The sequence below is a fragment of the Aotus nancymaae genome, unplaced genomic scaffold (genome assembly GCF_030222135.1).
Source record: "Aotus nancymaae isolate 86718 unplaced genomic scaffold, 86718_ANA_hifiasm-v0.15.2.pri h1tg000036l, whole genome shotgun sequence".
NCBI classification, from domain to species: domain Eukaryota; kingdom Metazoa; phylum Chordata; class Mammalia; order Primates; family Aotidae; genus Aotus; species Aotus nancymaae.
Window position 1 is genome coordinate 42,020,498 of NW_026988450.1, and position 24,305 is coordinate 42,044,802.

The window sequence follows — 24,305 nt, forward strand, 5'->3', positions numbered from 1 at the left end:
CAGAGCAACTCCCCATCACCAGCTGAAAGGAGAGCCAGAAATGAAAGCAAAACAAAATAAAACAAACAAACAAACAACAACAACAACAAAAATATATATATATATATATACACACACACATATAGGCAGGCACTAGAGACAAAGACCTCTAGGCTGGGACATTCTGGGCTGACAAGAGTGACCATTGGACCCCAGGCAGCCAATAAAGCCATTTAACCCACCTCCACTGTTGAACTGGACCCTCATATTCGTATCTTTTCCTTTCCACAAACCACTCTCCAACATGCCCATTCTCGGTCCCTCTCCCAGTCTCCCTGTCTCTCTCCCTCTCCCCCCACTTCCTCTCTCTCTCTCTGAGTTGACTCTGTTTTCCATTCTAATGCTAGGTACAAGAGGGACATTGTAAACTACCAAAGCCTTCTACAAGCTGTCTGGAGCACAGTTGCCATCCTAGTTCACACATCGATTGACTACAGCTCCCTATGTTCCCTCAACTTGGTGTCCCGTTAGTTTCCAAGCTCAGTGCATTCCTTCATTTCCTCTTCTGTATTTCCACAGCCACATCCTTAGGTCAAGCTCCATGAGCTCCTCTGTGGGCTTAGGCAACAGTTTCCTCCAGAGGCGCCCAGCCACCCACTCCCTTTCCATAGCATCACGAAAGTTGAGTTTCCATCTCATTATGTAAGTCTCTTTCTTCAAACCATGGTTCCATTGTTTGGGATAAGGCCCAGTGTTCCAACAAGACATACAATGCTTCTAACAGTGTCCCAGATGACATGTTCAGCCTCTTCTGTAGCCAGCCCTCCTCCCCATCACTCTTCTTATGGGCCTTAGTGATGTAACAATTTATCCCGGCCCTTTCTCCATATGGCTCATGCTATCGCTGTCCTTCTGAAATGCCTTTCTATCCATTCCCACAATGACCTCCTGCTGATCCACCATGATCCAGGTGAAATGGCACCTTTTCCTGAATGCAGGAAAAGCAATGCAGTCATCTGCAAAACTGGCAGGCAGAGCTCACAGTCAAGTGAGAGACACAGGCTTAAACCACACAAACACAGACTCCAATGACACAATAAGGGTAAGACTGAAACTGTGACCAGGCTGAAAAAGAAAAGAAGTGCTTCCAACTGAAGAAACAGCATGGGCAAAGGCCTCTGATGCAAGGGACCCCAGCAAGCAGGAGACAGCAAGAAAAAGCCAGCGTGGGGAGAGGGGAGAGCTGCGGGGAGTGCCTGTGAGTGCAGCTGGTACATGAGGCCTTGATGTCCACAAGAAACTTTTTATTTTTTTAGACCAGTGGGAAGATGTTGCAGAGTGTTCCCTGGAAGAGAGCCTGGCTCAGTTTTGCTCTCCAAAAAGATCTTTTTGGCTGCCATCTAGAGAATGAATGTGGAGAGGGCTGGGTGAATAGTCACTAAAGAGGAAATTAAATGTAATTCCTCTACCACATGAAAGTGTGGAAAAGAGATCCACCCTATTCTGAGTGGTACAGAACACCAACCCGAGTTCCTATACTTGCTGTGAATAATCCACAAATTATGATAAAGTCCTCATCTGCTTCTGACCAAGAGACCTTCATCCCAGCATTCCTGTGCATGTCTCATGCCAGCCTAGAATTAGAGAAGATTGTCACCTCGCTCCCAGAGTCTCTAGAAAAAAAGAAAAATCACCAAATATACCAGCCGGGCACAGTGGCTCACACCTGTAATCCCAGCACTTTGGGAGGTCAAGGCAGTTCGATCACTTGAGGTCAGGAGTTCGAGACCAGTCTGGCAAACATGGTGAAACCCCATCTCTACTAAAAAAAACTACAAAAATTAACCAGGTGTGGTGGTGCACATCTGTAATCCCAGCTTCTCAAAAGGCTGAGGCACAAGAATCGCTTAAACTCAGGAGGCAGCGGTGGCAGTGAATTAAGATGATGCCACTGTACTCTAGCCTGGGTGACAGAGCAAGACTCCGCTCAACAAAAAAAAAACAAGAGGAAAGGAAAATCACCAAATATTATATAACTTAACCGTTACATTTCTGTGTTCACATAGCCATGAATATTTCCTTCTCAGAACAAAAATGTTATGTTGATCCTTTCTTACAGATGGTTCTTAAGATGATGTCATCATTAATATTCTTTTTATTTTCCCATGGCAGTTGGAAGTTGACCTTGAAATTCTTGCTTTGAAAATTGTCTATTAGCCCTTCCTTTCTGTTTTTTTTGTAATTTTTTTTTATTATACTTTAAGTTCTGGGGTACGTGTGCAGATCATGCACGTTTGTTACACAGGTATACACATGCCATGGTGGTTTACTGCATCCATGCCCCCGTCATCTACATTAGGTATTTCTCCTAATGCTATCCCTCCCCAATCCCCCGACCCAAGTAATGCCACACATCTACAACCATCTGATCTTTGACAAACCTGTCAAAAACAAGCAAAGGGGAAAGGATTCCCGATTTAATAAATGGTATTAGGAAAACTGGCTGGACATATGCAAAAAGCTGAAACTGGATCTGTTCCTTACACCTTATACAAAAATTAACTCCAGATGGATCATTAATATTCTTAAATATCTGTATGTTTGGCATCATTTATTTTACAAAACATTTTTATATGTGAGAATTGTGTTCTTTATGTGAATACTTCAGTTATGTTAGTTGCCAAAATACACACACACACACACACACACACGTATACAGCAGGAAGAAATAAAAAGTATTTGTGGCAGATTAATAATCTGAGACATCAAGCAGCAAATAGTATTCATATTCCCTGCAGCATCCCCGTTCGGTCCATGAGACAGTGAGTTACCATTTGCTGTGGGGAAGGAGTTGCCAAGGAGGAGTAAGGAGAAATGTCTAAGTCTTGACTTTGAGACAGAAGCCTCAGATGTGAGAAAGGAGACTGGTGCAGATTTTTAAAGCAAAGGAGCTAGTCTCTACCCTACCTTCCCTCCCCACACACCACTCCTTGTCCTGCTGCCATTCCATAAGAATTTGAGCACGTAAGAAGAGGAGAGACAGAGAAATCTAGATGAAAAGAGCAATGAGGAATTTTTTTTACTCTTTTCCTCCTCTGGCCAAACTAGAAACTTGAAGAATGCTGGGGCATTCTCCTGTGATGTTTAAGAACGTGTGACAGGGGAAAAAAAAAAGATTGCAAATATATTTTCCAGATACGATTGGAGGGCAGCAGTCTTTCCAAATATATTCAGCCCCATGACATTTGAAGGAAATCAGAGTGTGGGTGGCATGTACACACAGACGTGAGAAAGGCCCTGCCCACCATCATCAGCCACAGTCTGTGAGTATCTCATGGGCCCAACACAAGGACAAGCCAACAAGCAATCCTGGGAGACCCCCTGGGGAGGAATTCCCAAAAAGAGAAAAAAGAGAAAGTAGCCACCTGTAGCATGAAAAGAGTGATAGTTGCTTCTCTGTGTGATTTCCCCAGGTGTCTACCAGCATAAGATAATAGACTATAGGAACATCAGCAGAATAGAAAAATGGATGTGGCATCTCTCCACCTTCAATATTAGGAAAGACACTCCCTCTCTCCTTGGGATAATAAAGAAATTGGATTAGGAGAAAGGAAGAGGAAGCAATATGGTTTGGATGTTTGTCCCCTTCAAATCTCATGTTGAAATGTGATTCTCAATGTTGGATGTGGGACCTGGTGAAGAGTGGTTGGATCATGAGGGCAGATTCCTCATAAATGGTGTAGCACCATCCCCTTGATGATAAGTGAGTTTTTTTTTTTTTTTTTTTTGAGACAGAGTTTCGCTCTTGTTACCCAGGCTGGAGTGCAATGGTGCGATCTCGGCTCACCGCAACCTCCGCCTCCTGGGTTCAGGCAATTCTCCTGCCTCAGCCTCCTGAGTAGCTGGGATTACAGGCACGCGTCACCATGCCCAGCTAATTTTTTGCATTAGTAGAGACGGGGTTTCACCATGTTGACCAGGATGGTCTCGATCTCTTGACCTCGTGATCCACCCGCCTCGGCCTCCCAAAGTGCTGGAATTACAGGCGTGAGCCACCGCACCTGGCCATAAGTGAGTTTTTGATCAGTTAGTTCACACGACATCTGGTTGATGAAAAGAGTCTGGGTCCTCCCTCTTTTCTCTCTCTTGTTCTTGTTCTCACCTTGTAATATGCCAGCTCCCAGTTTTTCTTCTGCCATGATTGTAGTTTTCCTGAAGCCCTCACCAGCTGCAGATGCTGACACCATGTTTCTTGTACAGTCTGCAGAACTGTAAACCAAAATAAAAAACTTTTTGACAGTGCACGATGGCTCACACCTATAATCCCAGCACTTTGGAAGGCTGAGGCAGGTGGATTGCTTGAAATCAGAAGTTTGAAACCAGCCTAGCTAACATGGTGAAACCCCGTCTCTACTAAAAACACAAAAATCACCCCAGTGTGGTGGTGTGCGCATGTAATCCCAGCTACTCAGAAGGCTGAGACACAAGAGTTGCTTAAACCCAGGAGGCGGAGGTTGCAGTGAGTCAAGATGACGCCACTGCTCCAGCCTGGGTGACAGAGTGAGACTCTGTATCCAAAAAATAAAATAAAATAAAATTTCTTTATAAATTACCCAGCCTCAGGTATTTCCTTACAGCAACACAAGAATGGACTAACACAGAAAGAAACTTGATGGGGAAAGCAGTCTTGATTCAGTTGAACAGCGAACTCATTAAGCTTTGAACTGGACTATATTTTATACATCTTGACCAAGAAATTAGGAAATTGGACTGGTTTATTTTAAAAACAGGTTGAAGATTCGGTGGCAGAAATTAAAGTTGGTCTAGAAATAAAGCTACTTTTTGGAACAAATATATACAACCATACAACTAATACCAATTTCATGTATACATCACACACTACAGGAGAATATAGGAGTTTCCTGGCATACAATTCTCGGCCTGACTACTTTGGAGGTGAGTGAATGAGATGTTAGCATGATAAAAAGAAAAGCTTAAAGGTCCGTTTATAGAAAATACAAGCACTATTTACTGCTGAAGTTTGGTTTGCCAATGAGAATCAGAAGGCGTGAGATTGAGCCAGGTAATCCAAAAGCTGAAGCTTTAGTCTGTTAAAAAGCAACATTGCTTATGCGACAGCAACCCAAAGGGGCAAATTAAATTCTTATTATAAATCTCAGAGAAAATATTGTTGATTGTAGTGTAAGGCACCCTTCTCTCAACTGAATCCTGGCCCCTCCAGAACATTCGCTTTAATTGTTGGCAAAAGTGCCACTTGAGACAATCACGGTAATCTAGCCTGGCTGCAATCAAAGCAGGCAACTTTGTTTTCAAATCTACTAAAGCCAACCAGTATCTCTTTCTTTCTATATTTTGAAGATGATAATATGTATGTTAACTACATTTCAACTATTCTTTTCAAAGGTTATGAAAGGTGTAATTTCCTCCACTCCATCCCCTCATGAGAAAGAGAGAGAACAAAACCAACATCAAAGTCTTGTTTACTAAAATCTGTGAAAGTCAGCTTTGGTTAATTGTTTTTACTGCTGAAATTCAAATGACCATCCCCTTCTACCTCTTTGCCTCCTCTATTCTGGCTCTGTCCACTGGAAATCATCTGGGATCCACACTTCAGCACCAACAGGATGTGGGGTGGGGGGGAAGGGTTTTGCACTGAGGCAGGGAGGAAAAGGAGGATGCCTCCCAGATAAAGTTGAAATCAAAACATTCATAAAAGCAAGCATCATCTGCAAGACAGAGTGCTGCTTCTCAGGAATGGCTCCTAAGGGTAGTGAAGAAACAGAAACAATAAAGAGGCAGACACCAGCCTGGCAGCAGGTAGAACAGGTGCAGAGATGGGCACCTCCAGTACCAAGGTGAAACCGGTCATGAGGATGTTCTTTACAGAAAGCTAACACGCTGCCTGAAAGAGCCCGTGCAGCCCCCCAAGTGAGAAATGCTCCTGGATTGTTATTATTTATCTAGAGCCCCAGGTGTACATTGAGCTCTATAATAGGTAGCATGTGCCAAAACAAAGAGCAGAGCCCTTGCCCCAAAGAGTTTGCTGTCTAAAGGCACATTTGGGTACAGTTATACTCCACGAATCGGCAAAGCAGAAAATAAACGCAACACAGACAGACACCAAGGAATAGATCTTTGCTGAATGTGTCAGAGTTTTTGAAAACAGGAGGGCTTTTAAAGGAGCTGTGGTTTGTATTTCATGTTGTATTGGATTTTTTCTGAAAAAAAAGAAAAAAAGAACCTGCTGTTAATAAGAATTTAAAGAGATCTTGACAGACTAGAGTAATAGGTTAAATATACCAATATGACTTTAAATACATCTGGGGACAAAATATAAAGACAGCTTAGGAGCTTGATTACAAGTTAATACCATCAATGCCACATTATACTTGAACTTTCCAAACAATAAGTTGATATCAGGATGATTTCATAAAAGGAAAGTCTCTAGGATAAGAAAGGTGAGTTGGTTCAGGGCAGTCTCTGAGCAGGGTCTGGCTCAGATAAAACATACCAGATCAAATTGCTGAGATGCCATGTAGCACAGTCATTACAAGACCAGGCTCTGGACTCAAATTAACAGTTTATAGATCAGGCCTCTATCTGCCAGTTGTGTCACCTTGGAAGAGTGCATTTACTTCTCTGTGTTACAGTTTCCTCATTTGTGACACCCAAAAAAGGAAGAGAGAAAGAGAGAAAAGAAAGAACAAAAAAGGAAAAGAAGGATGCTAAGAACATTGACTGTATGGGGAAATCCTCATAGTGTCTGCCATGCAGTGAGCTATTCTTATAGCTAAGCCTCTGAAGCCTCCCAGTCTCTCCTTTCCCTCTTCCACTGAAACCTTGTTGTGACTCAATCTCCCTCAGCCCTGTTCCTGAGCTTCAATTCTGATAACCTTCAGGTTGGGAAGCAAGCCCCGGGCAGTAGCGATATAGTACTCCATGACATGCCCTTCCCCAGGTATTATTCGTCCTTAATTTTCAGCTTGGTGAAAATTCACCCATATTTACACTTCTGCAAAATAAACAGAACCAAGACTTACGTTTCACAATTTACATCGCTGATTCCATGTGCAATCATGGTTCATGATCAATGAGCTTCTAGCGTTTCAAAATGTTTCTTTCTCTGTAATGTGTTTCTTCTAACTATGACAGAGAGGCTGAGGAGAAACAAGAAAGGAGGGGAAAGAGACACTGGGAGTGGGTGTGCTACAATATAAATGGGAAATTTATAATGTGGGAGACCTTGTGTCCCACCACTCTGGCCTTTGCCTAGGATGCTTGCCCTGTTTTGTTCTCATAACCCTTCCTTCTGGCCCAAACCACTGCCATTTGTTGACAGGACCTCCAAGATGTTGCCCTGTCTCTGTACTTCATCCACCTGTTGGCATAGTCCACTCTTCTATTGCTGTATTAGCCAGCGTTCTCCAAAGAAATGCAGCCAATAGGAGATATAGATATATATAGATATAGATACATATATAGCTATATATATAGAGAGAGAGAGAGAAAGAGAAAGACAGAGATATATATATATAGAGAGAGAGAGATACATATATATATACAGAGAGAGGAATACATATATATAGAGAGAGATACATATATATATCTCTATAGATATGTAGATATAGATATATCTATATATAGAAGATATCTATATAGATATATAGATAGAGAGAGAGAGAGAGACAGAGATTTGTCACAGAAATTAGCTCATACAATTATGTGGACCGAGAAGTCCCATCTGCAAGCTGGAGAACCTGGAAAGCCAGTAGTGCAATTCAGTCCAAATCCAAAGCATGAGAACTAACAGCACCCATGCCTGAGGGCAAGAGAGGATGGATATCCCAGCCCAAGCAGAGAACAAATTTGCCCTTTCTCAACCTTTTTGTTCTATTTGGGCCCTCAAAGCATTGGAAGATAGCCAACCACATTGGTGAAGGAGATTTTCTTTATTCAGTCTACTGATTCAAACACTAATCTCTCCCGGAAACAACCTCACAGACACACCCAGAAATAATGTTGTTTTGTTAGCTATTTGGGCATCTCTTAGCTCAGTCAAGTTGACACATAAAATTAGCCATCACAGCTGGGATCCCTTTTGCTCCATGGTCTGCCTGGACTGGGACCTGAAATCTCTGCTTTCCCTTAGGCATGGTGCTTCCCTGCAAACTAAGCTTGCAATGGGGTTGATTCTGCCAGGACCCCATGCCAACCCTGATCTGCCATAAGTAGTCTGCTCCACCAATTCCCAAGTTGCCCAACCTCAGCTAGTCAATACTTCAAAGTCCCTGCCTCTCTTAGCAGACACTTGTCTGGCTGAGGGAGAGAATATGCCCCAATAAGACATCTCAGTCTCCTCTTGAATCTTGATTCACACCATTACTTCCAACAGCCTGTTATTGCTACCACAATGAAAAGAACACTGTATCAACAGAAGACAAGCTTCAACTCCAGTTTCTCATTGGATGCCACATGTTGATTCTATTGTTATTAAAAGTCATTTGTGTTTCCTAACTTGTAATAACATTTTCTGATTGCTGTTTGCCATTTTTCCAGTGACTGCTTGTGCCATTGCAGCCTGCTCAGAGTCCTAGCCTCATTACCCATTCATGCATTCTACATGTCATCTTCCTCTTTTCTCATTATTGGGTGACTTTTCACTTGGCCTTTTCTGCAGATCAGCCCCTTAGAATATGCCATCTGGAAAAACGGAGAGTGAAACACTGTTTTACATTAAAAAGAAAAAAAAGAGAGAAAGAGAGAAACTTTTCATCACCCTGAATTAAACCCAATTTTCCCACTCTGTCACCACCCTCACAGGAGCTGGCACACTCTTCAGAAGCTGTCCGTGTTTCTTCTAACTATGACAGAGGGGGCTGAGGAGAAACGAGAAAGGAGGGGAAAAAGACAGAGAAAGAGAGGGAGAGCCATCCAATCCAATGCATTGATAGATTTGGCTAGATTGATGTCATTGCTCATTAAGAAAACAGGCAATCTGCTTCTCATTCTCATTGGAGAAAATAAATTTGCACAGAGCCCAGCCAAATAATGTGTAGCAAATGATCAATGTTATCTGAGGGAGAAGATGATTGATCCTTTATTTCTTACACCCTCTCATGCATAATGCATACAACCCAGGATGTCCTCAGCTTGCCTCAGGACCTAACAGTGATGTACCGCATTACCATGCAGAACGTTCGTGCTGAATTTCTAGGGACAGTCTCCACATCCTTGAGCAAATGAGAGCCAGGAATGCTTCAGACATCAAGAGTCCCTGATAACGGTGTGATGGATTCTTGAATCTTTTCCAGGCCTTTTTACAAACATATGCATGACTCAGGGAAAGTCTCAGAGAGACTTCAGACCTCAATATCCCTTAATGCAAAACATAATTGGTATTATTAGCTTCTTTCAGAATATCAATTAAAAGATTAGAAAAATGGAAATATTTCAAAGAACCAAAAATTCAGGAGATCGCTAGAAAGGAAAATGAACTGTGTTAAATTTTTATTATAATGATTCCATTTCAGAGAACCAAGGTAACTATTTGTGATTTTGGAGAAAGCTGGCTTTTCAAATGTTGTATGTTAAGTTTAGACTACTGTTGCTAATTCTCCATACCCATTAAATGGTGGTGGTGGTGATGATGATGATGATGATGATAATGACAGCTAACATTTTTAGACTCTTATTTAAGTTAAGGGCTGTACATATGTTATCTTATGCAGTGCAAACTAAGGTTTAGAGAACTTCATTATTTTGCCAAATGTTCGTAGCTAATAATCAATAAATTCCACAGCCAACACTACCAATTCCTACATATGAATGCTACTAGTCTGGGGTTGGGGTCAAAATAGAGGAATTAGACTACATAGTGGAACTGGCCATCCTCAATAACTACAACTGGCTGGTAGAAGATTTTGTAAACTAACAAAAACTGAAAAAACTGATGAATTTTAGTCCTTACTATGAGCCAGTCGCCACACTAGATTCTTCACACAAATTTTAATAATAATAATGAATAAAATGATAACCAATCTATAGAGTAGACTATATCTCACCGTGTTGGTTATTACGTGAGCGTTTTTCAGTTTAAAACCAGCTCACAAGATACCGGGGCTGCAACTCTGGAATTCTGCAGACTACGTTTTTGCTTTGCCCGGCGGCTCCATTAGGCTCTGCCAAGAGGGGGCACCAGAGAGACCACGACATTAAAGGAGTAAGAGGGATTTTGATCCTTCTTGTTTTTACTTCCTGTTCTTGTCCGCAGTATCTCAGGAACACTTCTTAGTCCTGGCAGCAGCAGCTCATTCCAGCTTACAGTAGCAAGTTTTCATTCCAGTAGCAGCAGTGATTCAAGTGTGCAGTTCTTCTAACACTCTCTGAACTGGCCTCATTGTGCCACTCTGGGCACCAGCCCAGCCAGACAGCACACGCTCCTCAGAGACCTGCGTCCCAGCTCTGCAAGACTCTTCTCCTCCAATCTTCTGAGTTTTAAGTCATTCCAACTTCTGTCTTTTGTTTCCTTGGCTGAGAAGTGGTAGCTACCTCCTGCACGATTGCCTCCTTTATATCTAGTTGTTTGTTTTTTATCTTTTCATTTCTCTATTACCCGGTTAACACGTTTTAATACTAAATTCTCTTTGTTACTAGAACTAGTAAGGCTTCTGTCTGCTGACTGGCACCCCAGTGATATAACCCCCAATTCAGTGATAAAGATAAATTGCTCATATTTACTACTAAGTCAACAAGGGAGTTGAAATGGAATCCAATGACAGGTCTTTCTGATTCTCAATCACATGATCTTTCCAGTACCCCAGGATCCCTCCCCAAACTAGGCAATGGTATCTCCTCTGCCTAAGAGGACACAAGTAAAAAACATACATAGTGCAAATGAAAGTCTAATAAATACCTGGATACAATGTAAAATAGTGTGATTGCATGTACTGACATTTCTTATCAATATTATTAGTGATAATAATGACTATTTTGTATACAAAGTAGGTTCCATTGCCCTGAAATGCCTTGTCCAATAGCTTAACCTGTTTCTGTGCTTGATACACTGTGAATTGTTCTCAGTGTTTCAGAATATGTCGTGGTATTCCACTACCTGGGTAGCTTCAAACTGTGCTAAAAATACTTTGTGCAAAGAATGAGAAATGACTTGTAACTAAAGCCATCATCATTCTCACAATAATAGAAGCACCCAAAACTTCATAGAGATTATGGCACATTTGTCACTTTTGAGTATCTAGCAGGGCTCCATTCTGTGACAATAGATACCACAGAGACCAGAAAAAAAGTAGCATCAATAGATAAATAATGTGTGCTGACATAGACACCTCAGGCCCACTAGACCAAAAGGGTGATTGTAAAGCACAGCTACATCTACACTGTGAGATTTAAGATGATTTTTGAATCCAAAGAACAGGAAAAGTGGGAATTCAGAATCTATACTGATCACAAGACAGGAAGTCAGAAACTATCTCTTGAAGAGAATATTAAGACCTCACCAGAAATTTCAGCACATCATATGTAATAAAGTAAGCTAAGTTTATTTGAGCTAATAAGTCTAGAAATGTTTACAACTCTCATATTAAGTTCTACAGCATACATATTAAAATGGAAGTAGAAGTTTTTATGTCACTTGTAATGCACACGCATACACAGATGGCACACATGTAATTTCTTTCTCCTTTCTCAAAAAGCTATGCTGCTTTCCAAATCACTGGTGCCAGGTACTAGTGTTTCTTGCTTTTCATTGTGCGTTAAAGTTAAAATAAAAAGGGAGGGGCTATCTGTTTCTATTTATATTTGCAAATTCATCTAGAGGCCACATTGCACTGAGCCCATCTAAAACACATGACAAATGCACTCATATTTCTAGGAAATCCTAACAGGGTCTAGGGGACAAAATGAACGATTACACCAACCTGTTCACATAAACCACAATGAAGCATAGAGCGGTGGGCTGTAGAGAAAAACAGTCACCCTTCCTGCCATCTTTGTGATGCTTCCTTCTAAATAAGAACCCCATTCAGAGCCTTTCCCAATGTCACACACCCAGCGGATGCCTAAAAAATTCTAGGTGCCTCTGACAGCACTGACGGAACACAAGGCATTATAATGAATAGTAGGCGATAAATATATAGGTAATGGCTTAGCAGTGATTGTCTTTCTACAGCAGTTTAAAACAATAAAGCCTGGCTGGGCACGGTGGCTCACACCTGTAATCCCAGTATTCTGGGAGGCCAAGATGAGCAGATCACTTGAGCCCAAGAGTTCCAGACCAGCCTGGGCAATATAGTGAGACCTTGTCTCTACAAAAAAACCTTTAAAAATTATCCAAGCATGGTGGTAGGTGCCTGTAGTCCCAGTTACATGGGAGGCTGTGGTGAGAGAATTGCTTGAGCCCAGAAGGCAGAGGTTGGACTAAGCTGAGATCACACCACTGCACCCCAACCTGGGCGACAGAGGCAGACCCTGTCTCAAAAAAAATAAAATGTAATAAAATAAAGCCTGCTATTATGATATAGATAGATAACACTATATGTGAAAAGCTGTAACTCCCTTGTCTTGTGTCACCCCCGGAAAATGGATCTAAGATGCAAGCACAAGATTCTGCTTAGAAACATAAAAGAAGTCACTATTCATTTGGGGGCTGTACTCAAATCTCCACACCCTCTGAACTTGGAGACAACAACAGGAAACAACCACCCACTGAAACTGAAGGTAGAAAAAGTCAGCATATAAGGGATTAACATATTCATATTCAGTGGTTTTAAGACCTGGTGTCTAATTGGCTCGCTGCATAGACTTAGGAATCCAACAAGTTCAACAGCTAGAATGTAGGGAATGAAAGTTATAACCTAATCAACGTATTTGAGAATAAGTATAAAGGAGAGATGTATCAACAAAAGAGAGGTCTGTACGTAGTAAAGAAAAAAGAAGGGCTAAAGAATATAAATTTGCCAATGTGTATTCAATAACAAATGAGAAACAGCTAAGGGTGGTAGCTCACTCCTGTAATTTCAAGCACTTTGGGAGGCAGAGGCAGGTGGACCACTCGAGGTCAGGAGTTCGAGACCAGTCTGGCCAACATGGTGAAACCCCGTCTCTACTAAAAATACAAAAATAATCTGGGCTTGGTGGTGGGCGCCTGTAATCCCAGCTACTGGGGAGGCTGAGGCAGGAGAATTGCTTGAACCCAGGAGGCAGAGATTGCAGTGAGCCAAGATTGTGCCACTGCACTCCAGCCTGGGCAACAGAGCAAGTGTACTTCTCAAAAAAATAAATAAATAAATAAAAATAGTGAATGATGGACAAACACTGTATTAATAAATAACTATTTCTGTTACTCAAAGAATTACTCTATTTCAGTGTTCAGACATAACTAATCCAGGATGAGAAGCTGGCATAGGAAATAGCTGAGGAAAAGAAAAGGAGTCTAATATGTATGTCACATCAAGTCATTTTAGAGTCATGTAGGGCATTGAAGGCAAGCCCTATAGTCAAAGGAAATTCATACCATAAACAATGTAAATGACCCAGATTCCATCAGGAAGAGGGTACCAGGTAAGTTACACTGCATCTGAACGCAGTATGCACCACCCATCTGATTCAGGAAACTTGGACATCATAGCGGTTGTAGATGGAAAAAATGGGAGGAGGACTTGTGCTGTGCTTATAAAAATGGCCAGCAAGTGGCACAGTGGTTCATGCCTATAGTCTCAGCTACTCAGGAGGCTGAGATGGGAGGATCACTTAAGGCCAGGAGTTTTAGGCCCCAGTGAGCTATGATTATGCTGGTGAATAGTCACTGCACTCCAGCCTGGTCCACATAGCAAGCCTCCATCTCAAAAACAAACAAACAAACAAACAAAAAAGTAACCAGCAGAAAACAGGTCTCTACACTTTCTGGACAAGGCATGTGATCTAAAAGTGAGCCCTGTTTAATTAGGGTTGTGCATCATCTCGGATTGGATAACACTCAAAACATATATTTGGTGGATGTAACTTGGTACTCCAAATCTGAACTGACTCCAGATCAACGAGACCACAAAGCTGAGAACCAGTTCTTGGACAACAGTTACTAAACCAAGGCCCAGCTGCCCGAAATACCTGGCTTGAGTAGCCGCCACCTTACCACATCTCTGTGCCTGCTACAGTGGCCCTGAGTCGGCCTCCTCCCAGAAGTAAGGGCTGGAATGTGAATAGTTACCTTACCATGTATCATCATCTCCCTTTTCACATCTATGTCCAATCTCTACAACGAAATCATAGGCAAAATCGTAAGAAGGACCATGTCCTAAATATCTTACCATTGTGAACTAACCATGCTTGTGGAGCATACTATATTCTAGGCCCTGCACTAAGAGTTTTACTTTATTTTACTTGTCACAACAACTCTGTAAGCTAAGTATTATTTTCTTCAATTTACACAGGAAGAAATAAATGCATGAGTTATTTAAGAGAGAGTTGCATGATTTGACTGTGATTTTATATTTAGTAAGCAATAGGGTTGGATTCAAGTCCAGGCAACCTTAACTCCTAAACTCATGCTCATAACTGCTATGGAAATGTTGTGTAATGTAATGGCGAAATAGACAAGAAGATATGCCCCCCCAGTTCCTCAATATATTCTGTTATAGTTTTTGAAAGAGCATGGTACTGGCACCAGAGTTGATGATTGATAAAAGAGTAAATTCAGAAATAGACCAAGAATGTATCAGTACTAATAATCTGATAGAGAAAGTACCTCAAAACAATAAAGAAATTAAGGAAAATTTAACAAATAATAACGGAGAACCTAGCTAACCATTCAAAAAGAAAAAAATTAAGTTCCTGACCTATGCTGTATACCATGAAACATTCCAATTAAAGATTCAAATAGAAACAAATAATAAAAGTATTAGAAGAAAATATAAGTGAAAATTATGTAATCTTGTACTGGGAATTATACCAAAAGTAGAACTTATGAAAGGAAGAGACAGATAAACGTGATTACATATCACTTTTAAAGTTTCTGCTTGATCCAAAACATCATTCAAAAAGTTTTAAAAAGTGATTGACGAACTGAGACTTGTAAGGTAGAATTAATGACAAAATAATTCATAAACTTAATACATAACAAACTTAAAAATCAATAAGGAAAATATAAACGACCATATAGACAAAAGTGAGCAAAAGTTCTGAAGAGGTAGATGATAAAGAATAAAAATGGCAAAAAAGCATATAAAAATATTTTCTTACAATCGTATGGTAAGAAAATAAATGAAAATCAGAACAATAAACTGGTAATATTTTTAATCTAACAGAGTACTTTAGTTTTTTAGAAAACACAAAATCTAATGTTGGCAAGGGTTTCAAGGAATGCAGGCATTCCCATATACTATTGGCAAGAAAATTTAGTTTAACATCTTTTGATGACAGTTTGGCTATAGTATTAAGTTTTTCCAGAAACTATGTTTCCTAATCTAATTTCTCAAATGTTTTTCTGAAAAGTATTGCAGTTATTCATTATAGAATTTGAGGCTGACTCCAAATAGCTGAGCAAGATGGCCAAATAGGAACAGCTCTGGAGTGCAGTTCCCAGCGAGAACAATGCAGAGGGTGAGTGATCACCACATTTCCAAACGAGTGTTGCTGCCCACAGACCAGGAGATTCCCAGGCTGAAAAGCACCACGAGTCTCCAGCATGGCTATTTCAGCTGGCCCAGCGGGTATCCACACAAAAATTCTCACAAATTTGGGTGGCCATTTAAACTGGCACCTGGAATGCCTGGGAGACAGAGCCACCCATTCAACTGAAAAAAGGGGGGCTGAAACAAGGAGTCAGGTGATCTAGCTCGGCGCCCCCACAAAGACCAGCAATCTGAAACGCTCTGGATTGAGAGTTTCACAGCAAGCACAGCTGGACCCAGGACAGTCCAGCTCTATGCGGGGAAGGGCATCCACCATTACTGAGGCAGTCCACCATTACCGAAGCAGTCCACCATTACTGAGGCAGACTGCCATTACTGAGGCAGTTCTAACTATACCTCTATGAACAAAACCACAAGGAAGTTCACAAAGCAGCTGGGCAGAGCCCACAGCAGCTCAGCAACACCACTGCTGCCAGACTATGACTAGGCTACCTCCTAGCTGGGCAGAGCATCTCTGAAAAAAGGCAGCAGCATGTCAGGAACTTAGAAAATAAATCCCCACCTTCCCAGAACTGAGCACCTGGGGAAAAAGGCGGTTATGACTTCCACTGCAGCAGACTTAAACATAGCTGCCCAGCAGCTCTGAACAAAACAACGGAGCTCACAGCTCAGCACTTGAGCTCCTATAAGGGTCAGACTGTCTCCTCAAGCAACTCCCTGACCCTCATTTATCCAAAGAGACACCTCATAAAGGAGAGCTCAGGCTGACATCTGGCAGGTAACCTTCTGGGATGAAGATAACAGAAGAAGAAACTGGCAGAAATCCTTGTTCTGCAGTCACCGCAGGTGATCCCCAGGCAAGTAGGGTCTGGAGTAGACCTCCAGCATTCCTACAGCAGAGGGGTCTGACTGTTAGAAGGAAAACTAAAACACAGAAAGAAGTAACTTCATCATCAACAAAAAGGACATCCACTCGGAGACCCCATCCAAAAGTCACCAACTACAAAGACCACAGGTAGATAAATCCACAAAGATGGGAAGAAACCAGTGCAAAAAGGATGAAAACACCCAAAACCAGAACACCTCTCCTCCTCCAAGAGATCACAACTCCTCACCAGCAAGGGAACAAAGCTGGATGGAGAATGAGTCTGATGAACTGACAGAAACAAGCTTCAGATGGTGGGTAATAACAAACTTCTCTGAGCTGAAAGAACATGTTCTAACCCAATGTGAAGAAACTAAGAACCTTGAAAAAAGGTTTAATGAAATGCTAATGAGAATAAACAGCTTAGAGAAAAATATAAATGACCTGATGGAGCTGAAAAACACAACACGAGAACTTTGTGAAGCATACACAAGTTTCAATAGCCAAATCGACCAAGCAGAAGAAAGGATATCAGAGATTGAAGATCAACTCAATAAAATAAAATGAGAAGGAAAGATTAGAGAAAAAAGAGTGAAAAGAAATGAACAAAGCCTCCAAGAAATATGTGATTATGTGAAAAGACCTACTCTACATTTGATAGGTATACCTGAATGTGATGGAGAGAATGAATCCAAGGTGGAAAACACTCTTTAGGATATTATCCAGGAGAACTTCCCCAACCTAGTAAGGCAGGCCAATATTCAGGTCCAGGAAATACAGATAACACCACAAAGATATTTCTCAAGAAGAGCAACCCCAAGGCACATGATCGTCAGATTCACCAGGGTTGAAATGAAGGAAAAAAATGCTAAGGGCATCCAGAGAGAAAGGTCGGGTTACCCACAAAGGGAAGCCCATCAGACACACAGTGGATCTCTCAGCAGAAACCCGACAAGCCAGAAGAGAGTGTGGGCCAATATTCAACATCCTTAAAGAAAAGAACTTTCAACCTAGAATTTCATATCCAGCCAAACTAAGCTTCATAAGCAAAGGAGAAACAAAATCTTTTATGAACAAGCAATTGCTGGGAGATTTCATCACCACCAGGCCTGCCTTACAAGAGCTCCTGAAAGAAGCAGTAAACAGAACAGAACAACCAGTACCAGCCACTCTAAAAATGTACCAAATGGTAAAGAGCATCAACACAATGAAGAAACTGCATCAACTAATGGGCAAAACAACCAGCTAGCATCAAAATGGCAGGATCAAATTCACACATAACAATATTAACCTTAAATGTAAATGGGCTAAATGCCCCAATCAAAAGACACAGACTGGCAAATTGGATAAAAAGTCAAAACCCATCGGTGTGCTGTATCCAGGAAACCCATCTCACATGCAAGGACACACATGGGCTCAAAATAAAGGAATCAAGGAAGATTTACCAAGCAAATGCAGAGGAAAAAAAAAAAAAACAAAACAGCAGTTGGAATCCTAGTCTCTAATAAAATAGACTTTAAAACAACAAAGATCAAAAGAGACAAAGAAGGGCATTACATAATGGTAAAAGGATCAATGCAAAAAGAAGAGCTAATGATCCTAAATATATATGCGCCCAATACAGGAGCATCCAGATACATAAAGCAAGTTCTTAATGACCTACAAAGAGACTTAGACACCCACACAATAATAGTGGGAGATGTTAACACTCCACTGTCAATATTAGACAGATCAATGAGACAGAAAATTAACAAGCATATCCAGGACTTGAACTCAGTTCTGGACTAAGCAAACCTAATAGACATCTACAGAACTCTCCAGCCCAAATCCACAGAATATACATTCTTCTCAGTACCACATCACACCTACTCTAAAATTGACCACATAATTGGAAGTAAATCACTCCTCAGCAAATGCAAAGGAACAGAAATCATAACAAACAGTCTCTCAGATCACAGTGCAATCAAATTAGAACTCAGGATTCAGAAACGAACTAAGAACCACACAACTTCATGGAAACTGAACAAATAGCTCTTGAATGTTGACTGGATAAACAATGAAATGAAGGCAGTAAAAAAGATATTCTTCAAAACCAACGAGAACAAAGACACAACATACCAGAATCTCTAGGACACATTTAAAGCAGTGTCTAGAGGGAAATTTATAGCAATAAATGCCCATATGAAAAGCAAGGAAAGATCTAAAATTGAGACCCTATCATCAAAATTGAAAGAGCTAGAGGAGCAAGATCAAAAAAAACTCAAAAGCTAGCAGAAGACAAGAAATAACTAAGATCAGAGCAGAACTGAAGGAGATAGAGACACAAAAACCCTTCAAAAAATCAATAAATCCAGGAGCGAATTTTTTGAAAAGATCAACAAAATAGACCACTAGCCAGATAATATAAAAGAGAGAAGAATCAAATAGATGCAATAAAAAACGATAAAGAGGATATCACTACCGATTCCACAGAATACAAACTACCATCAGAGATTACTACAAACAACTCTACACACATAACCAGTAAACATGGAAGAAATGGATAAATTCCTGGACACTTGAACCCTCCCAAGCCTAACCAAGGAAGAAGTCAAAACCCTGAATAGTCCAATAACAAGGGCTGAAGTTAAGGCAGCAATTAATAGCCTACCCACTAAAAAAAGCCCAGGTCCAGATGGGTTCACAGCCAAATTCTACCAGACATACAAAGAAGAGCTGGTACCACTCTTTCTGAAACTATTCCAAACAATCCAAAAAGAGGGAATCCTTTGAAAATCCTTTTATGAGACCAACATCATCTTGATACCAAAACCTAGCAGAGACTCAACAAGAAAAGAAAACTTCGGGCCAATATCCATGATGAACATAGATGCAAAAGTCTTCAATAAAATACTGGCAAACCAATTGCAACAACACATCAAAAAACTTATCCATCACGATCAAGTAGGCTTCATCCCAGGGATGCAAGGCTGATTCAGAATACGCAAGTCTATAAACGTAATCCACCACATAAACAGAACCAAAGACAAAAACTACATGATTATCTCAATAGATAGAGAGAAGGCCTTCAACAAAATTCAACAGTCCTTTATGCTAAAAACTCTCAATAAACTAGGTATCCATGGAACGTATCTCAAAATAATAAAAGCTATTTACAACAAACCCACAGCCAATATCATACTGAATGGGCAAAAACTGGAAGCATTCCCTTTAAAATCTGGCACTAGACAAGGATGCCCTCTCTCACCACTCCTATTCAATATAGTATTGGAAGTTCTAGCCAGAGCAATCAGGCAAGAAAAAGAAATGAAGTGTATCCAATTAGGAAAGGAGGAAGTCAAGTTGTCTCTATTTGCAGATGACATGATTGTATATTGAGAAGACCCCATTGTCTCAGCCCAAAATCTCCTTAAACTGATAAGCAACTTCAGCAAAGTCTCAGGATACAAAATCTATGTGCAGAAATCACAAGCATTCCTATACACCAGTAACAGACTTAAAGAGAGGCAAATCAAGAACGAACTGCCATTCACAATTCACAGAGAATAAAATACCTAGGAATACAACTAACAAATGATATAAAGGAGCTCTTCAAGGAGAACTACAAACCACTGCTCAAGGAACAAAGAGAGGACACAAACAGATGGAAAAACATTCCATGCTCATGGTTAGGAAGAATTAATATTGTGAAAATGGCCGTATTGCCCAAAGTAATTTACAGATTCAATGCTATCCCCATCAAGCTACCTATGACGCTCTTCACAGAACTGGAGAAAACTACCTTAAACTTCATATGGAACCAAAAGAGAGCCTGCATAGCCAAGACAATTCTTTTTTTTTTTTTTTTTTCAATGAAATAGCAAGAGTTTTAAATGTATTTTTTCTGTTAATTTTCACAGCAGTTTTCCAAAATAGGTTAATATTACCACCTCCCCATTTTATAAAAGGATCATTGAGTCTTATACAGGATAAGTATCCTGTCCATAGTTGCCTAGATAATAAATTGCAGCTGTGCTCAAACCCAAGCTGAAGTGGGGAGGAAAGGAGTAGAGCTACTGATGGTGAGTGGTCATCCTCTGCTCCTAGTGTGCTCCTTTCTTCCCACAAGTTCTTAGTCACCATGCCAGTGGTCAAGGATCTTATTTTTTCTCCATGTTCACTACCACTGCTTTCATTTAAGCCAACTCCATCTCTAAAGAGATGCCTGCAATATCTTTTCACAGATCTTCCTGCCACCAGCCTCTCCCTCCTCCAATCTCTACACAGTGGTCTTTCTAAACACGCCACCTCCTTGTTTGAAATACTTGGATGACCGTCCACTACTGAGACCACTGCTTCTTTTTTTAAAAATTTTTTATTGCATTTTAGGTTTGGGGGTACATGTGAAGAACATGCAAGATTGTTGCATAGGTAAATACATGGCAGTGTGATTTGCTGCCTTCCTCCCCATCACCTATATCTGGCATTTCTCCCCATGCTATCTCTCCCCAACTCCCTACCCCCCACTGTCCCTCCTCTATTTCCCCCTGACAGACCCCAGTGTGTGACGCTCCCCTCCCTGTGTCCATGTGTTCTCATTGTTCGACACTCACCTATGAGTGAGAACATGTGGTGTTTGATTTTCTGTTCTTGTGTCAGTTTGCTGAGAATCATGGTTTCCAGATTCATCCATGTCCCTACAAAGGACATGAACTCATCGTTTTTGATGATAGCCAAGACAATTCTAAGCAAAAAGAACAAAGCTGGAGGCATCATTCTACCTGACTTCAAACTATACTACAATGCTACAGTAATCAAAACAGCACATGGCACTGGTACCAAAACAGAGATATAGACCAATGGAACAGAACAGAGGCCTCGGAGGCAACACCACACATCTAGAAATGTCTGATCTTTGACAAACTTGACAAAACAAGCAATGGGGAAAGGATTCCCTGTTTAATAAATAGTATTGGGAAAACTGGCTAGCCATGTGCAGAAAGCAGAAGCTGGACGCCTTCCTGACACTTTACAATAAAATTAACTCCAGATGGATTAAAGACTTAAACATAAGACCTAATACCATAAAAGTCCTCTAAGAAAACCTAGGCAAAACCATTCAGGACATAGGCATAGGCAAGGACTTCATGACTAAGACACCAAAAGCATTGGCAACAAAAGTCAAAATAGACAAATGGCATCTAATTAAACTCCAGAACTTCTGTACAGAAAAAAAAAAGAAAAGAAAAGAAAGAAAGAAAAAAGAAAAAACAATCATTAGAGTGAACTGGCAACAGTTCTTTCTATTCTAACAGAATGGGAAAAAATTTTTTGCAATCTACCCATCTGACAAAGGGCTAATATCCAGAATCTACAAAGAACTAAAACAGATTTACAAGAAAAAAACAAACCCATTCAAAAGTGGGCAAACGATATGAACAGACACTTTTCAAAAGAAGATGTATACAATGCCAACAAACATGAAAAAATGCTCATTGTCACTGGTCATTAGAGAAATGCAAATCAAAACCACATTGAGATACCATCTCACGCCAGTTAGAATGGCAATCATTAAAAAATCTGGAGACAACAGATGCTGGAGAGGATGTGGAGAAAGAGGAACACTTTTACACTGTTGGTGGGAGTGTAAATTAGTCTTCAACCATTGTGGAAGACAGTGTGGCGATTCCTCAAGGACCTAGAAATAGAAATTCCATTTGACCCAGCAATCCCATTACTGCGTATATATCCAAAGGATTATAAATTGTTCTATTATAAAGACACACGCACACGTATGTTCATTGCGGCACTGTTTACAATAGCAAAGACCTGGAACCAACCCAAATGCCCATCGATGATAGACTGGACAAGGAAAATGTGACACATATACACCATGGAATACTATGGAGCCATAAAAAACGATGAGTTCGTGTCTTTTGTAGGGACATGGATGAATCTGGAAACCATCATTCTCAGCAAACTGACACAAGAACAAAAAATCAAACACCGCATGTTCTCACTCACAGGCAGGTGTTGAACAATGAGAACACATGGACACAGGGAGGGGAGCATCACACACTGAGGTCTGTTGGTGGGGACTAGGGGAGGGACAGCAGGGGGTAGGCAGTTGAGGAGGGATAACATGGGGAGAAATGCCAGATATAGGTGATGGGGGGATGGAGGCAGCGAACCACCTTGGCATGTAGGTACCTATTCAACAATCCTGCATGTTCTGCACATGTAGCCCAGAATCTAAAGTGCAATAAAAAAAAATATATATATATATATTTTTTTTTTTTAATAGAATTTGAGGCCAGGTGGGGTGGCTCATGCCTGTAATCCCAACAATTTGGGAGGCCAAGGCAGACAGATCACTTGAGGTGAGGAGTTCAAGACCAGCCTGGCCAAAATGGCGAAACCTCGTCTCTGCTAAAAATACAAAAATTAGGCATGGTGGTGCATGCCTGTAATCCCAGCTACTTGAGATGCTGAAGCAGGAGAATCACTTGAACCCGAGAGGTGGAGGTTGCCGTGTGGTGAGATCGTGCCACTGCACTCCAGCCTGGGCAACAAAGCGAGACTTTGTCTCAAAAAAAAAAGAATTTGTTATAATAGCAAAATAGTAAAAACAAATGAAATATCTATTGGTAGGGAAACAGCCAAGCAAGTAAGAATAGATCCATGCCATTGGGTACCACATGGCTATGAAAAATAATGACACATGCTTAATGTTTTGACATGAAATAATGACCATCATGTACTGTCAAGTGAAAGTAACAGATCAGACAATATGGATTTGATTATTCCATTATTATAAAACAATGTAAGTGTATGTGTTACGGGTGCTTTACACATGCATAAGAAACAATATTTTTTAAAAAACACCAAGATATTAACAAGAATTACCATTGGATGGCGGCATTACAATGCAAATACTTTATGTCTCTTTTATTCTCTCCGTTTTTTTCTTTCTTTTTGTAATGAGCATATTTCACTTTTACCATTAAAAAGGTAGACAAAGTTGTTAGTACTTTATGAAAAATGGTTTTTCTCTTCTCCTGAGACTCATTTTATTAGAGATATTACACTCAGATGTGATTTGTTCATCCACCAAAGTGCAGAAAGTGTTCAGTCATTGGAAGGATCAAGCCTTGCACTGGGGTGGCTAGGAAGCCTTTGTTGCCTGCTAGACTAAGAGTAGAATCAAACTTGGTGGATCAGATTATTTTCAGCAAAAGTTCTCCGATGTTGTCCAGAGAGATCATCTGAGTGAACTCTCTTGTTCTCTGCCCATGAAAACTTTATAATGAACAAGGTATTTGATTCATCCTTAACATTTCCCATTTACATCTGAGTTGTTGATTGGCAGATGGATTAGCAATGAGTATTGAATTGTTGAAGAAAAGTTAAAGACTGAACTCTCAGGATTATTCTTCTGCCATAAGTGTCTTAAATTTGTAAGACAAAGGAAAAGTTAATAAAACATTTTGTAACCCTCAAATCTACCACCTGCCACCCTCCCTGTTTGCCCATACGCACATCAGTATATACCCACAGACATCATTATTCTCGCTTCTCAGAGGTCTCAGGCAGGAAAGCCAGAGATGTCATAGAGAATCCTCCTAGGGGTACAACCTGTGTCCTCTCCTGGAGTAATTACAGCCTGTGTTCATCCCGGCTGGGCAGGCTGACCTCATCTCTTAAGTTCTTTATTAAACAACATCTGTACCTCTCTCTCCTATTGTGGTGAGGTAAGACAGATTCTCACACAGCCTGATAACAGCTGTTTTATCATTCCTTTTACAACCTCTGAGAAC

At 40.7% G+C, this 24,305-nt stretch overlaps 1 long non-coding RNA gene across 1 annotated transcript in view; it reads right to left on the minus strand.

Annotated features, from left to right (window-relative positions):
- LOC105733849 (uncharacterized) overlaps positions 1 to 24,305 on the minus strand; it is a 94,124-nt gene that overhangs the window by 23,496 nt on the left and 46,323 nt on the right. Inside the window, exon 2 of the long non-coding RNA XR_001111351.2 lies at positions 4,142 to 4,248. This is a non-coding gene — a long non-coding RNA (uncharacterized LOC105733849). The remainder of the gene's footprint in view (positions 1 to 4,141; positions 4,249 to 24,305) is intronic.